Source organism: Mesoplodon densirostris, chromosome X, assembly GCF_025265405.1.
Source record: "Mesoplodon densirostris isolate mMesDen1 chromosome X, mMesDen1 primary haplotype, whole genome shotgun sequence".
Taxonomy (NCBI): domain Eukaryota; kingdom Metazoa; phylum Chordata; class Mammalia; order Artiodactyla; family Ziphiidae; genus Mesoplodon; species Mesoplodon densirostris.
In genome coordinates this window covers 78,312,764-78,328,693 of record NC_082681.1, presented here as the reverse complement: position 1 = coordinate 78,328,693, position 15,930 = coordinate 78,312,764, and the positions used below count along the sequence as shown (strand labels likewise).

Here is a 15,930-nt window from a genome sequence, read left to right as displayed (position 1 = left end):
CTTACAGCGACACAAAAACCTCCATGCAAATGTTTATAGCAACTTTATTCATAATTGACAAAGTTTGGAAGCAACTATGATGTCCCTCAGTAGGTGAATGGATAAACTGTGATATATTTAGACAGTGGAATATTATTCAGTAGGCAGGCGGATTCTTAACCACTGTGCCACCAGGGAAGTCCCGTTTACAACATTTATAACTTTTATCTTCTCTTGTCTTAATGCTTTGACCAGAACCTGCAGAGCAACGTTCAGTAATAGTTGTGAAAGCAGGTGAATATTCTTGGTTTTGTTCTGACTTTAAGGTGAATGCCACTAGTATTTCACTATTAAGTATGATGATTGCAGTTGTTTTCTGTATTCTTTATCAAGTTATAAAATTCTCCTGTCCCTAGCCTACTGAGAAAATATTGTTAAGGTACTACAAGCATAAGGTAAAAAATTCAAATGGTACAAAATGGTATGTGAAGAGTTGCTCATTTGTATTCCCTAGTTTCCCAGTTCCCTTACCGAGAAGCAATTCTTATTAACAATTTTTAGGTGAACTACCAGAGATAAATTGATGCAAATATAAGCATCAATTTATGTGAATATGTTATTTTTTACACAAATAGTGGCATACTATAAACACTATTCTAAACCCCGATTTTTTTTGTTGATAAATCAGCTGTCAGTCATTTCTTTGTAGGTAATCAATCTGTCTTTTCTTTTTGGCTCTTTTTCCCTACTTTCATTATAGAAAATTTCAAACATACAAAAGTAAAGAAAATACTATACTGAATTCCCATGTACCTGTCACCTAGCTTCAGTAATTATTAACTCATGGCCAATCTCGTTTCATCTATATTTCACTAACCCCTGCTCCTCCACCCACACAAGGTTATTCTGAAGCAAATATCACACATCATATTATTTCATCTCATCCATGAATGTTTTGGTATGTATCTCTAAAATATAAGGACTTTTCTTAAACATTACAACAAAACCACCACCTCTAAAAAGTTAATAATTCTTTAATGACATCAAATGTACAGTCATTGTTCAAATTTTCCTGATTGTCTCATAAATGTTTGTGTGTTTATTTTTAGTTTGTTTGAATCAGGATCCAAATACAGGCTATACACTGCAATTGGTTGATATGTTTCTCAAATCTCTTGATCTATAGGTGCCCCTTCCTTCTCCCCCCGTTTTTTTTTTTTCTCCCATGGGATTTATTAGTTCAAGAAACTGGGTGGTTTGTCCTATAGCATTTTGCATAAAATGGATTTTAGTAATTGCATCCCTGTGGTAATGTTTCCCTGTTCCTTATATTTCCTGAATATTGATTAGAACTAGAGGCTTGATTAGATTTAGATTTAGGTTCTATTTTTTCCTCTATTGAGGGGCAACAATATGTCATAGGTAGTATTGTATACTTCTATAAGTAGTATACTTCTAAAAGTCTCTTGTTGCTTTTAAGATTTCTTTGATGTTCTTAAGTCTCATTAAAATGTGTCTGGGTGGGGATTTCTTTCTTTGTTTTCTTTTTCCTGTTTGGGATTCCTGAGTTTTAAGATTGGCATTTTTCATCAATTCTCAGCTATTTCTTTTCAAATACTGCTGCTCCACTGTTTTCTCTTTCTTTGCCTGAACTCCAATTAGATATCACCTGGAAGTATGGGGCTTTTAAAATTAAGGCCGTAGGCCATGAGGGATCAGATGACTTCAGAGCAAAAGCCTGCTCTAGCAATTACCCAGTAGAGTTGTAGTTATTCATTGTTTCCTCTGCTTTACTGCCAGTGCACCATATATGTGTATATATCTCCATACACACTTAAAGTATGTCTTGAAATTCATTCCATATCAGTATATAATTTACCTCATTTCTTTCTTTCTTTTTTAAATTATTTTTTAAAGATTTTTTTTTATGTGGACCATTTTTAAAACCTTTATTGAATTTGTTACAATATTGCTTCTGTTTTAGTTTTTTGGCCATGAGGCATGTGAGATCTTAGCTCCCCGATCAGGGACTGAACCCACACCCCCTGTATTGGAAGGTGAAGTCTTAACCACTAGACCACCAGGGAAGTACCCTCATTTCTTTCTTTTTATTGATTGAAGTATAACTTGCATATAGAAAAATGTACAAATCTGAAGTATATGTTTTTGTATCGAGCTGTATGAGGTATTTATATATTGGGGATATTAACGCCTAATCAGTCATATCATTTGCAAATATTTTTTCCCATTCAGTTGGCTACCTTTTTGTTTTCTTGATGGTTTCTTTGTTGTGCAAAAGCTTTTAAGTCTAATGAGGTGCCATTTGTTTATTTGTGCTTTTGTTTCCTTTGCCTTAATTGACAGATCCAAAGAAATATTGCTACCATTTATGTCAAAGAGAGTTCTGCCTATACTCTCTTCCAGGAGTTTTATGGTTTCTGGTCTTACATTTAAGTCTTTAATCCATTTTGAGTTTATTTTTGTATATGGTATTAGAGAATGTTCTACTTTCATTCTTTTACATGTAGCTGTCCGATTTTCCCAGCACCACTTATTGAAGAGACTGTCTTTTCTCCATTGTATATTCTTGCCTCCTTTGTCATAGATTAATTGACCATAGGTGTGTGGGTTTAGTTATGGGCTCTCTATTCTGTTCGATTGATTTCTTTGTCTGTTTTCATGCCATTACCATGCTGTTTTGATTATTATAGCTTTGTAGTATAGTCTGAAGTCAGGGAGCATGATTCTTCCAGTTCTGTTCTTCTTTCTCAAAATTGTTTTGGCTATTTGAGATGTTTTGTTTTTCCATACAAATTTTAAAATTATGTGTTCTAGTTCTGTGAAAAATGCCATGGGTATTTTGTTAGGGATTGCACTGAATCTGTACATAATCTTGGGTAGTATGGTCATTTTAACTATTAATTCTTCTGATCCATTGACACAGTATGTCTTTCCATCTGTTTATGTCATCTTCAATTTATTTCATCAGTGTCTTATAGTTTTCTGAGTGCAGGTCTTTTACCTCCTTAGTTAGATTTATTCCTAGGTATTTTCTTCTTTTTCATGCAATTGTAAATGGTATTGTTTCCTTAATTTCTCTTTCTGATAGTTTGTTGTTAGTGTACAGAAATGCAACAGATTTCTGTATATTAATTTGGTATCCTGCAACTTTACCAAATTGATTTATGAGCTCTAGTAGTTTTCTGGTGGTGTCTTTAGGATTTTCTATGTATAGTATCATGCGATCTGTAAAAAATGACAATTTTCCTTCCTTTCCAATTTGGATGCCTTTTGTTTCTTTTTCTTGTCTGATTGCTGTGGATAGGACTTCTAATACTGTGCTGATAAAAGTGGCAAGAGTGGGAATCCTTGTCTTATTCCTGATTTTAGAGGAAATGCTTTCTGCATTTCACCATTCAGTATGATGTTAGCTGTGGGCTTATGGCCTTTATTATGTTGAGGTACATTCCCTCTATACCTACTTTTTTGATTTTTGGCTGTGCTGCATGGCTCGTGGGATCTTAGTTCCCCAACCAGGGATTGAACCTGGGCCCTCGGCAGTGAAAGTGCAGAGTCCTGACCACTGGATCGCCATGGAATTCCCCCCCCTTTTTTATATACCCACTTATTGTGGAGAGTTTATTTTTATCATAAATGGATGTGGAATTTTATCGAAAGCTTTTTCTGCATCTTTTGAGATGATCATAAGATTTTTATTCTTCAGTTTGTTAATGTGGTGTATCACACTGATTGATTTGTGGGTATTGAACCATCCTCGCACACCTGGGATAAATCCCACTTGATCATGATGTATGATCCTTTAATGTATTGTTGGATTTGTTTGGCTAGTACTTTGTTGAGGATATTTACATCTAAGTTCATCAATGATATTGGCCTATAATTCGCTTTTTTTGTGATATCCTTGTCTGGTTTTTGTATCAGGGTGATGCTGGCCTCGTAGAATGAATTCAGAAGTGTTCCTTCCACCGCAATTTTTTGGAATAGTTTGAGAAGGATAGGTATTAACTCTTCTTTAAATATTTGGTAGAATTCACCTGTGAAGCCATCTGGTCCTGAACTTTTGCTTTTTGGGAGATTTTTTATTATTATTACTGATTCAGTTTCATTACTGGCAATTGGTCTGTTCATATTTTCTATTTCTTCCTGGTTCAGTCTTGGGAGAGTGTACATTTCTAGGAATGTATCCATTTCTTCTAGGTTGTCCATTTTATTGGCATATAGTTGTTTGTAGTAATCTCTTATGGTCCTTTTTGTTCCTGTGTTGTTGGTTTTTTGTGGTTTTTTTTTGGCTATGTTGGGTTATCGTTGCTGTGCATGGGCTTTCTCTAGTTGCGGTGAGCGGGGGCTACTCTTCATTGTGGTATGTGGGCTTCTCATTGCGGTGGCTTCTCTTGTTGTGGAGAACAGGCTCTAGGCACGTAGGCTTCAGTAGTTGTTGCACGTGGGCTCAGTCACTGTGGCTTGCGGGCTCTTGAGCACAGGCTCAGTAGTTGTGGTGCACGGGCTTAGCTGCTCCACGGCATGTGGGATCTTCCTGAGCCATGGCTCGAACCAGTGTCCCTTGCATTGGCAGGCAGATTCTTAATGAATGCACCACCAGGGAAGCCCAGAACCCTTTTTTTTCTTGATGAGTGTGGCTAAAGGTTTATCAATTTCATTTATCTTTTCAAAGAAAAGATAACTCTTTTTTTATGGCAAGTTTGTAGGGTACAATTTTATTTTTCTAATTAAAATTTTTTTTTATTTAATTGTATTTATTTTTGTATACAGCAGTTTCTTATTAGTTATCTAGTTTATACATATTAGTGTATATATGTCAATCCCAATCTCGCAATTCATGCCACCCCACCCCCACTTTCCTCCCTTTGTGTCTATACGTTTGTTCTCTACATCTGTGTCTCTATTTCTGCCTTGCAAACTGGTTCAACTGTACCATTTTTCAAGGTTCCATATATATGCATTAATATATGATATTTGTTTTTCTCTTTCTGACTTACTTCACTCTGTATGACAGTCTCTAGGTCCATCCACATCTCTAGAAATTACCCAATTTCGTTCTTTTTTATGGCTGAGTAATATTCCATTGTATATATGTACCACATCTTCTTTATCCATTCATCTGTTGATGGGCATTTAGGTTGCTTCCATGACCTGGCTATTGTAAATAGTGCTGCAATGAATAGTGAAGTGCATGTGTCTTTTTGAATTATGGTTTTCTCTGAGTATATGCCCAGGAGTGGGATTGCTGGGTCATATGGTAATTCTATTTTTAGTTTTTTAAGGAACCTCCATACTGTTTTCCATAGTGGCTGTATCAACTTACATTCCCACCAACAGTGCAAGAGGGTGCCCTTTTCTCCGCACCCTCTCCAGCATCTGTTGTTTGTAGATTTTCTGATGATGCCCATTCTAACCGGTGTGAGGTGATACCTCATTGTAGTTATTTATTTATTTATTTATTATCTGGTGCACCAACTCCTTAGTTGCGGCACGTGTGCTCCTTTAGTTGTGGCATGCAAACTCTTAGTTGCAGCATGCATGTGGGATCTAGTTCCCTGACCAGGGATCGAAGCCAGGCCCCCTGCATTGTGAGTGTGGAGTCTTAACCACTGCACCACCAGGGAAGTCCCTCATTGTAGTTTTGATTTGCATTTCTCGAATAATTAGCGATGTTGAGCATCTTTTCATGTGCCTCTTGGCCATCTGTGTGTCTTCTTTGGAGAGATGTCTATTTAGGTCTTCTGCCCATTGTTTGATTGGGTTTTTTGTTTTTTTAATATTGAGCTGCATGAGCTGTTTATATATTTTGGAGATTAATCCTTTGTCCATTGATTCATTTGCAAATATTTTCTCCCATTCTGAGGGTTGTCTTTTTGTCTTGTTTATAGTTTCCTTTGCTGTGCAAAAGCTTTTAAGTTTCATTAGGTCCCATTTGTTTATTTTTGTTTTTATTCAAAGAATTAACTCTTAGTTTCATTGATCTTTTCCATTGTATTTTTTAGTCACTATTTCATGTATTTCTGTCTGATCTTTTTTTTTTTTTTTTTTTTTTCTTCTTTTTGCGGTATGCGGGCCTCTCACTGCTGTGGCCTCTCCCGTTGCGGAGCACAGGCTCCGGATGCGCAGGCCCAGCGGCCATGGCTCACGGGCCCAGCCGCTCCGCGGCATATGGGATCCTCCCAGATCGGGGCACGAACCCGTATCCCCTGCATCGGCAGGCGGACTCTCAACCACTGCGCCACCAGGGAGGCCCTTCTGTCTGATCTTTATGATTTCTTTCCTTCTACTAAATTTGGGTTTTGTTCTTATTTTTCTAGTTCATTTAGGTGTAAGATTTGGTTGTTTATTTGAGATTTTTCTCATTTCCTGAGGTAAGCTTGTATCACTATAAACTTCCCTCTTAGAACTACTTTTGCTGTGTCCCATAGATTTTGGATCATTGTGTTTTCATTTTCATTTGTCTCCAGGTATTGATATTTTTAAAATTTCTTCCTTGAGTTTTTCAGTGATCCATTGGTTTGTTTAGTAGCATATTGTTTAGTTTCCATGTGTTTGTGTTTTTTTGCAATTTTTTTCTTGTAGTTGATTTCTAGACTCATAGTGCTGCGGCTGGAAAAGATACTTGATATGATTTCAGTTTTCTTAAATGTATTGAAACTTGTTTTGTGGCCTAGCATATGATCTCTTCTGGAGAACGTTCCATGTGCACTAAAAAGAATGTATATTCCGCTGTTTTTGGATGGAATGTACTATATATATCTATTAAGTCCATTTAGACTAATATTTCATTTAAGGCCAGAATTTCCTTACAGATTTTCTGTCTAGATGATCTGTCCATTGATGTAAGTGGGGTGTTAAAATCACCTAGTACTGTGTTGCTGTCAATCTCTCCCTTTGTGTCTGTTAATATTTGCTTTATGTATTTAGGTTCTCCTATGTTTGGTGCATATATATTTACAATTGTTGTATCTTCTTGGAATGATCCCTTAATCATGATGTAACATCCTTCTTTGTCTCTTGTAAAGTCTTTGTTTTAAAGTCTATTTTGTCTGATATAAGTATTGCTACCCCAGCTTTCTTTTGATTTCCATTTGCATGAATACCTTTTCCCATCCCCTCACTTTCAGTCTGTGTGTGTCTTTAGGTCTGAAGTGTGTCTCTTATAGGCAGTGTATATATGGGTCTTGTCTTTGTATCCATTCAGCCATGCTATGTCATTTTTTAAAACTATTTATTTATTTATTTATTTGGCTGTTCTGGGTCTTACTTGTGGCACGTGGGATCTAGTTCCCTGACCAGGGATCAAACCCAGCCCCTTGCATTGGGAGTGTGCAGAGTCTTAACCACTGGACTACCAGGGAAGTCCCCACTCTGTGTCTTTTGATTGGAGCATTTAGTCCATTTCCATTTAAAGTAATTATTGATAGGTATGTACCTATTTCCATTTTGTTAATTATTTGGGCATTGTTTTCGTAATTTTTTTTATCCTTTCTTCTTCTCTGGTTCTCTTCCCTTGTAATTTGATGACTATCTTTAGTGTTAGTTTGCATGATTCCTTTCTCTTTTTGTGTGTGTCTCTATTACAGATTTTCAGTTTGTGGTTACTATCAGGTATATATATATATATCAATGTACATACACATATATGTGATTACTTTAAGCTGCTTATCTCTTAATTTCAAATGCATTTTAACAGCCCTGCATTTTTACTCCCTTCTCCCTATTATTGCTTTTTTGACATTGTATTTTACATCTTTTTGTCTTGTGTAGTCTTTAATGACTTACTGTGGATGTAGATTACTTTAGTACTTTTATTTTAAAACTTTCCTACAGGTTTGTACATGGATGATTTACTACCTTTACTATATTTGTCTTTATCAGTGAGTTTTTCCCTTTAGTAATTTTCATGTTTCTAGCTGTGGCCTTTTCTTTTTCACTTAGAGAAGTCCCTTTAACATTTCTTGTAAAGCTGGCTTGGTAGTGCTGAATTCATTTAGCTTTTGCCTATCTGTAAAACTTTTGCTCTCTCCATCAAATCTGAATGAAAGCCTTGCTGGGTAGAGTAGTCTTGGTGGTAGGTTTTTCCTTTTCTTCACTTTAAATGTATTGTGCCACTCCCTTCTCTCCTGAAAGGTCTCTGCTGAAAAGTTAGCTGATAGATTTATGGAAATTCCTTTGTATGGTATTTGTTACTTTTCCCTTGCTGCTTTTAATATTCTATCTTTATCTTTAATTTTTGCCATCTTAATTACAATGTGTCTTGGTGTGGTCCTCCTTGGGTTGATCCTGTTTAGGACCCTGTGCTTTCCGGACCTGGCTCTCTGTTTCCTTTCCCTGGATAGGGAAGTTTTCAGGTATTTCGTCTTCTAGATATTTTCTCTGTCCCTTTCTCTCTCTCTTCTCCTCCTGGGACCCCTGTAATGTGAATGTTAGTATGCCTGATGTTGTTTCAGAGGTCTCTTAAACTGTCCTCATTTCTTTTTATTCTTTTTTCTGTTCTGCTTCAGTGATTTCCCCTACTCTATCTTCCAGCTTGCTGATCCATTCATCTATATCATTTAGTCTACTGTTAATTCCTTTTAGTGTATTTTTCATTTCACTGATTGTATTCTTCATCTGTTTGGTTCTTCTTTATATTTTCTAACTCTTTGTTAAAAACTTCTAACTTCTCACTCTCTTCATCTATTCTTATCCTGAGTTCTTTGATCATCTTTACGATCAATACCTTGAACTCTTTATTGGGTAGATTGCCTATCTCCATTTCACTTAGTTTTTCTTCTGGGGTTTTATATTGTTCCTTCATCTGGAACATGTTCCTCTGTCACCTCGTTCTGCCTAACTTGCTTTTTTTATTTCTATGTATCTGATAGGTTGGTTATGTTTCCTAACCCTGGAGAAGTGACCTTTTGTAGGATACATCCTATGTGTCCCAGCAGCACACCTCCCTGTTATCACCAGAGCTATATGCTCTAGGGGTGCCCCCTATGTTGGCTGGGTGGGTCCTTCTGTTATGGTGGGCTGACTACTGTGGGTGGTCTCACAGGCATGGCTCACCCCTGGTTTGGTTGGTTGTCAGGCCCTGCGTTGCATGGAGGCTACCAGCTGCTGGTTGGCAGAGCCGGGTCATGAGATCCTGGCTGAGGGACCCTGGGGGGTCCCAGGCTAGTGCTTGCTCACTGGTGGGCAGAACCTTGCTCTAGGGTGGGTGGTTGTGGGGCTGGAGTTCCTGGATCTAGTGTTGGCCTCCTGGTGAGTGGGGCTGGTTCCTGACATTGCTGGCTGCAGGTTCCCAGGTGTCCCAATGCTGGTACTGGCCCATTGGTGAATAGGGCTAGATCCTGGGGTGGCTGGCTGAGGAGTCCAAGGCATCTCAGAGCTGGTGTTGGCCTGCTAGTAGGCGTGGCTAGGGCCCAGGGGGTCCCAGGGCTAGTGCCAGCTCACTGGTATGTGGAGCCAGGTCTTGGTGTCTCCGGCTTCAGGGTCCTGTGTGTCCTGAAGCTGGTGTCAGCCCACTGGCATGGATTCCAGGGCCACTGGCTGAGGAGCCCAAGGTGTCCCAGAGCTGGAGTTGGCCTGCTGGTGGGAAGGGTCATGGTCTGTGGGGTTCCCAGGGCTACTCTCTGCCCGCTGGTGTTTCAGCTGGGTACTGACAAGGCAGGCTGTGGGGCTGTGGTGATCCTGGAGCTGGTGTCCACCCATTGGTTGGTGAGGTTTGAGTACAGGAGATCTCGCCACTGGTGCCCACTTGCCAGTGGGTGAAGCTGGGTCCTGGGGCTAGTGCCAGCCAACTGGTGGGTAGAACCAGGTCCTGGGGTCTCTGGCTGAAGGGCCCAGGGGTCCCAGAGCTGGGGTTGACCACTGGTGGGTGAGGCCAGTTCTTGACATGGCTGCAGGGTCTGGGGTGTCCTGAAGCTTGTGTCAGCCCACTGGTGATTGAGGATGGACCCTAGAGCAGCTGGCTGAGGGCCTCAAGATGTCTCAGAGCTGGTGTTGGCCTGCTGGCGGGTGGTCTGAGTCCTGCCATGGCAGGCTGTGGGGCTGCAGTTGTCCTTGGGCAGGTGTCTGCCCACTGGTGGGTGAGGCTGGTTCCAAGGCTAGAGATTGCTCACTGGTGGGTGGGTCCAGATCCCAACATGTCGTAAGGCTGGTGCCTGCCCACTGGTGGGCAGAGCTGGGTCCTGCGGTCTCTAGCTGCAGGACCCTGGGGGTCCTGGGTCTAGTGCCTGTGCTCTGGTGTATGGGGCTGGGTTCTGAGCCCTCTGTTGATAGGGCTGTGTCCAGGGGAAGCTGTGGGCTCAGGGGGTCTTAAGGCAGCTTGCCTGATGGTGGGTGGGGCTGTCCCTGCCTGGCTAGTTGCTTGGCCTGAAGCATCCCAGTATGGGTGCCTATAGACTGGTGGGCAGGGGCAGGGCTGGGTCCCCAGGCTAATAAACTAGAGGGATTATTCCAAAATGGCGCTTGCCAGCACCAGTGTCTGTGTCCCCAGGGTGACCTCCAGTTGCCTCCTGCCTCTCCGGGAGACTCTCCAAGATCAGCAGGTGGGTCGGACCCAGGCTCCTTTCAAATTACTGCTGTAGCCCTGGGTCCTGGAGTGTGTGAGATTTTGTGTGCACCCTTTAAGAAAGGGATCTCTCTGGGCTTCCCTGGTGGCACAGTGGTTGAGAGTCTGCCTGCCGATACAGGGGACACGGGTTCGTGGCCCGGTCCGGGAAGATCCCACATGCTGCAGAGCGGCTGGGCCTGTGAGCCATGACCACTGAGCCTGCGCGTCCGGAGCCTGTGCTCCGCAACGGGAGAGGCCACAACAGTGAGAGGCCCGCGTACCGCAAAAAAAAAAAAAAAAGAAGAAGAATGGAATCTCTGTCTCCCACAGCCTTCTGGCTCCCCTGAAAGTAAGCCCCACTGGCCTTCAAAGCCAAACTTTCTGGGGGATCATCTTCCTGATGCTGGACATTTGGGCTGGGGAGCCTGATGTGGGGCTCAGTCCCCCTTCTCCATGGGGAGAACCCCTGCAATTGTAATTATTCTCCCATCTGTGGGTTGCCCACCCTGGGGTGTGGTGCAGAGCACAGGCTCCAGACGCGCAGGCTCAGCAGCCATGGCTCACGGGCCCAGCCGCTCCGTGGCATGTGAGGTCCTCCCGGACTGGGGCACGAACCTGTGTCCCCTGCATCAGCAGGTGGACTCTCAACCACTGCGCCACCAGGGAAGCCCCATTGTGGTTCCTTTTTTATGTCTTTAGTTGTAGAAGATCTTTTCTGCTAGATTCTGGTCTTTCTCATCAATAGTTGCTCTGTAAATAGTTGCAATTTTGGTGTGGCTGTGAGAGGAAGTGAGCTCAGAGTCTTCCTACTATGCCACTTTGACCAATTAAGCTATTAAAAATATTTTTTATCTTTGACAATCTGACAGGTAAAAAATAGAAACCTATAACTAATAAATATTTTTGTTTTTTAACTAAAAATACATGCACATGGTAAAAAACAACTCAAGCAATATAAAAGGATATATAATTAAAGTTATATATATATATATATATATATATTTTTTTTTTTTTTTTTTTTTTTGCGGTACGTGGGCCTCTCACTGTTGTGGCCTCTCCCGTTGCAGAGCACAGGCTCCGGACGCGCAGGCTCAGCGGCCATGGCTCACGGGCCCAGCCGCTCCGCGGCATGCGGGATCTTCCCGGACCGGGGCATGAACCCGTGTCCCCTGCATCGGCAGGCGGACTCTCAACCAATGCGCCACCAGGGAAGCCCTAAAGTTATATATTACCCCTATTCCTTAGTTCCCTTGGTTCCCTTTCCAGAGAACCCCACTGTCAGTTTCTTGCTTATCCTCCAGACATATTCTATGCAAACCATGGATATACAAGTATAAATGGGTATATATGTGTGTGTGCACATGCGTTTGGATATCTATCTGTCTGGTTATTGATGAAAATGGGAGTTTATCATACTTTTTTCACTTAAAATATATCATATCCATATATGCATTTCTTCTCTCTTTTTGTCACAAACGGTAGCAGGCTATTCACTCTGCTTTTTTCACTTAATATATTTTTGAGATTGTGTCATATCAATACATTTACATCTGCCTTATTCTTTTGTATGGCTACATCATAATTTATTTAACCAGTCCCAGGCATTTTGGGTGTTTCCAATATCCTGTTATTACAAATGATCTCCCTGAGCATACTTATTTGTACACATGGGTCAGCATATTTTTAGGATAAATTCCTAGAAGTATGGTTGCTGTATCAAAGTATATAGTGGTTGATGTTATTCCCTGCCCAACATCCATTCCATATCTTCCCCATTGTTTAGCAGTCAAAGTTTGAAGGGGGTTCACTCCCAGCTTCTGGAGAGGGTACACCACACATGTAACCCAATCAGGGTAAGTCCATCCCCCATGCCTCAGTTGTTGGTTCAAGCAACCCAGGCCTTAGCCAATCAATGCATACTATTGTCCTGTCAAGGGAAAATTTCAGGAATGGGCCAATGAGGCAAGTCAGTGAAATGTTAGAGGATATTTTTTTGAAGTATTTGGGGGAAGAAAGGTTTTTTTGTTTTTGTTTTTCTTTGCTCTTCTGAGAGAGAACAAAAGCCAGCTTTGTCTCTTCTTTTGGACAGTATGGTGTAGCTGATGTGAAGACTTCAAGTGCTGCAGCCCTTTTGCTACCAAGAAGGGAGTCAGATTTACAGTGGAGCTCGCACTTTGGACGACTGAACTGACAGACAGAAGGAAATTAGGTCCTTGGTGATATCGTTGATCCACAAAATCAAACCAATTTCAAAGCTCACTCATCCCCTGGAATTTGCAGTTATTTGAACTGATAAATCCTCTTTATTTATTTATTTATTTATTTATTTATTTATTTGCGGTACACGGGCCTCTCACTGTTGTGGCCTCTCCCATTGGGGAGCACAGGCTCTGGACGCACAGGCTCAGCGGCCATGGCTCATGGGCCTAGCCACTCCGCGGCATGTGGGATCTTCCCGGACCAGGGCATGAACCCGTGTCCCCTGCATCGGCAGGCGGACTCTCAACCACTGCGCCACCAGGGAAGCCCTAAATCCTCTTTATTGTTTAAGCCTATTGGAGTTGGGTTTTCTGTTACTTACCAATAAAAAGACATATGTACTTAAAATTTCTTTTCTTTTTTAAAAAATTTTTATTGGAGTATAGTTGATTTACAATGTTGTGTTAGTTTCAGGTGTACAGCAAAGTGATTCAGTTATACATGCATTCAAAAATATGGAACGCTTCAGGAATTTGCATATCATCCTTGCGCAGGGGCCATGCTAATCTTTTTTATCGTTCCAATTTTAGTATGAGTGCTGCCAAAGTGAGCATACTTTAAAATTTTTTTGATAAGTTGCCTTACAAAAAATATACCAATTTACAGTCCAACAACAGAATATGAGAGTGTTTCTCCACAGCCTCGCCAAAACAATATATTATCAAACTTTCTGATATTGCCATCTTTATAGGAAAAGAGTGATATCTTAACACAATCTTTTTATCATGAGTAGGGTTGAGCTTTTTTTGGTTTGTTTATTTTTGTTTTGGCTGCGCCGTGTGGCATGAGGATCTTACTTCCCCAACCAGGGATTGAATACGTGCCCCCTGCAGTGGAAGTGCAGAGTCCTAACCGCTGGACCACCAGGGAATTCCCTAAGCTTTCTAATATACTTAGAAGTCACATATATTTCTTTTCGTGTGTGTGTGTGTGTGTGTGTGTGTGTGTGTGTGTGTGTGTATTGCTCATGTCCTTTGCCTAGTTTTCTATTTCTATTTCTCTTTTTTATTGCTTTGTAAAAGATGTTTGTATCCTAGGTAAATCAGGCCTCTGTTATGTGGGTTGAAATATATTTTCTGAATTTCTCCTTTGGCCTTTGATTTTCTTTTTGCGTTTTTTTTTTTTTTTTTTTTTTTTTTTTTTGCGGTACGTGGGCCTCTCACCGTTGTGGCCTCTCCCGTTGCGGAGCACAGGCTCCGGACGCGCAGACTCAGCGGCCATGGATCACGGGCCCAACCGCTCCGTGGCATGTGGGATCTTCCCAGACCAGGGCTCGAACCCGTGTCCCCTGCATCGGCAGGCAGACTCTCAACCACTGCGCCACCAGGGAAGCCCCTTTTTTGCGTTTTTTATGGCAAAAAATATATAACACAAAATTTACCATTTTAAAGTGTACAATTCATTGGCATTAAGTACATTCACAATGTTGTATAATCTTCACCACTATTTATTTCTAGAACTTTTTCATCATCCCAAAGAGAAACTCTGTACCTATTAAACAGTAATTCTCCATTGTTCCTTCCCAACAGCCCTGGTAAACTCTATTCTACTTTTTGTCTTTTTTAAAATATAAATTTATTTATCTTTATTTTTGGCTGTGTTGGGTCTTCATTGCTGCGTGTGGGCTTTCTCTAGTTGAGGCGAGTGGGGTCTACTCTTGGTTGCAGTGCGCGGGCTTCTCATTGCAGTGGCTTCTCTTGTTGTGGAGCACAGGCTCTAGGCGTGCAGGCTTCAGTAGTTGTGGCATGTGGGCTCAGTAGTTGTGGCTTGCAGGCTCTAGAGTGCAGGCTCAGTAGTTGTGGTGCATGGGCTTAGTTGTTCCACGGCATGTGGGACCTTCCTGGACCAGGGCTTGAACCCGTGTCCCCTGCATTGGCAGGTGGATTCCTAACCACTGTGCCACCAGGGAAGCCCAGCTGCAAACATTTTTACCTTTCCACCAGCAATGTACAAAAGTTCCAATTTCCTTTTTTAAAAAAATTATTTAAACTAAAAACAAAACAAACAGTTCACGCATTTCTCCCACCCCTACTCCCCACCTCTTGAAACCCCTCTTTGCCTCTTGCAACCACCAGTCTGTTCTCTGTATCTGTAAGCTTGGAGATTGTTGTTGTTGTTATTGTTTTCAGATTCCACGTATGAGAGAGATCATACGTTATTTGTCTTTCTCTGTATGACTTATTTCACTTAGCATAATGCCCTTGAGATCTATCCATGTTGTTGCAAATTGCAAGATTTCATTCTTTTTAATGACTGAATAATATATATTTCTTTATCCATTCATCCATTGATGGCCAGTTACATTGTTTCCATATCTGAGCTATTGTAAATAATGCTCCAATGAACATGGGGGTGCATATATCTTTTCAAATTAGTATTTTTGGGTTTTTTGGATAAATACCCAGAAGTGGAACTGCTGGATCATATGGTAGTCCTACTTTTAATTTTTTGAGGAAGCTCCATACTGTTTTACATAGTGGTTGCATCAATTTACATTCCTACCAACAGTGCACAAGTGTTCCCTTTTCTCCACATCTTTGCCAACAATTGTTATTTCTTGGGTTTTTTGTGTGTGTTTGTTTTTTTTTATTTGTAATAGTCATTTTAACAAGTGTGAGGTGATATCTCATTGTGGTTTTGATTTGCATTTCCGTGATGATTAATGATGTTGATCATCTTTTCATGTACCTGTTGGTCAGCTGTATGTCTTCTCTGGAGAAATGTCTTGTTCAGATCTTCTGCCCAGATTGTTCTTTGGTTTTTTTGTTTGTTTGTTTGTTTTGTTTTTTTGCTATTGAGTTGTATGAGTTCTTTGTATTTTTCAGATGTATGATTTGTAATTATTTTCTCCATTCAATAAGATGCCTTTTCATTTTGTTGATAATTTCCTTTGCTGTGCACAAGCTTTTTAGCTTGATGTAGTCCCACTTGTTGATTTTTGCCTTTGTTGCTTTTGCTTTTGCTGTCAGATTCAAAAAATCATCACCAAGACCAATGTCAAGGAGCTTACCATGCATATTTTCTTCTAGATTTTTTATGGTTTCAGGCCTTACGTCTAAGTCTTAACCATTTTGAGTTAATTTTTGTGTATGGTTTAAGATAGTGGTTTAGTTTCATTCTTTTGCATG

The 15,930-nt window shown here is 40.8% G+C and overlaps 1 non-coding gene across 1 annotated transcript; it reads right to left on the bottom strand.

Moving 5' to 3' along the window:
• Positions 1-13,251: 13,251 nt before the first annotated feature.
• LOC132482859 (U6 spliceosomal RNA) lies at positions 13,252-13,356 on the bottom strand. The gene has a single exon (XR_009531018.1). It is a non-coding gene; the product is annotated as a U6 spliceosomal RNA (small nuclear RNA).
• Between the last annotated feature and the right edge of the window lie 2,574 nt (positions 13,357-15,930).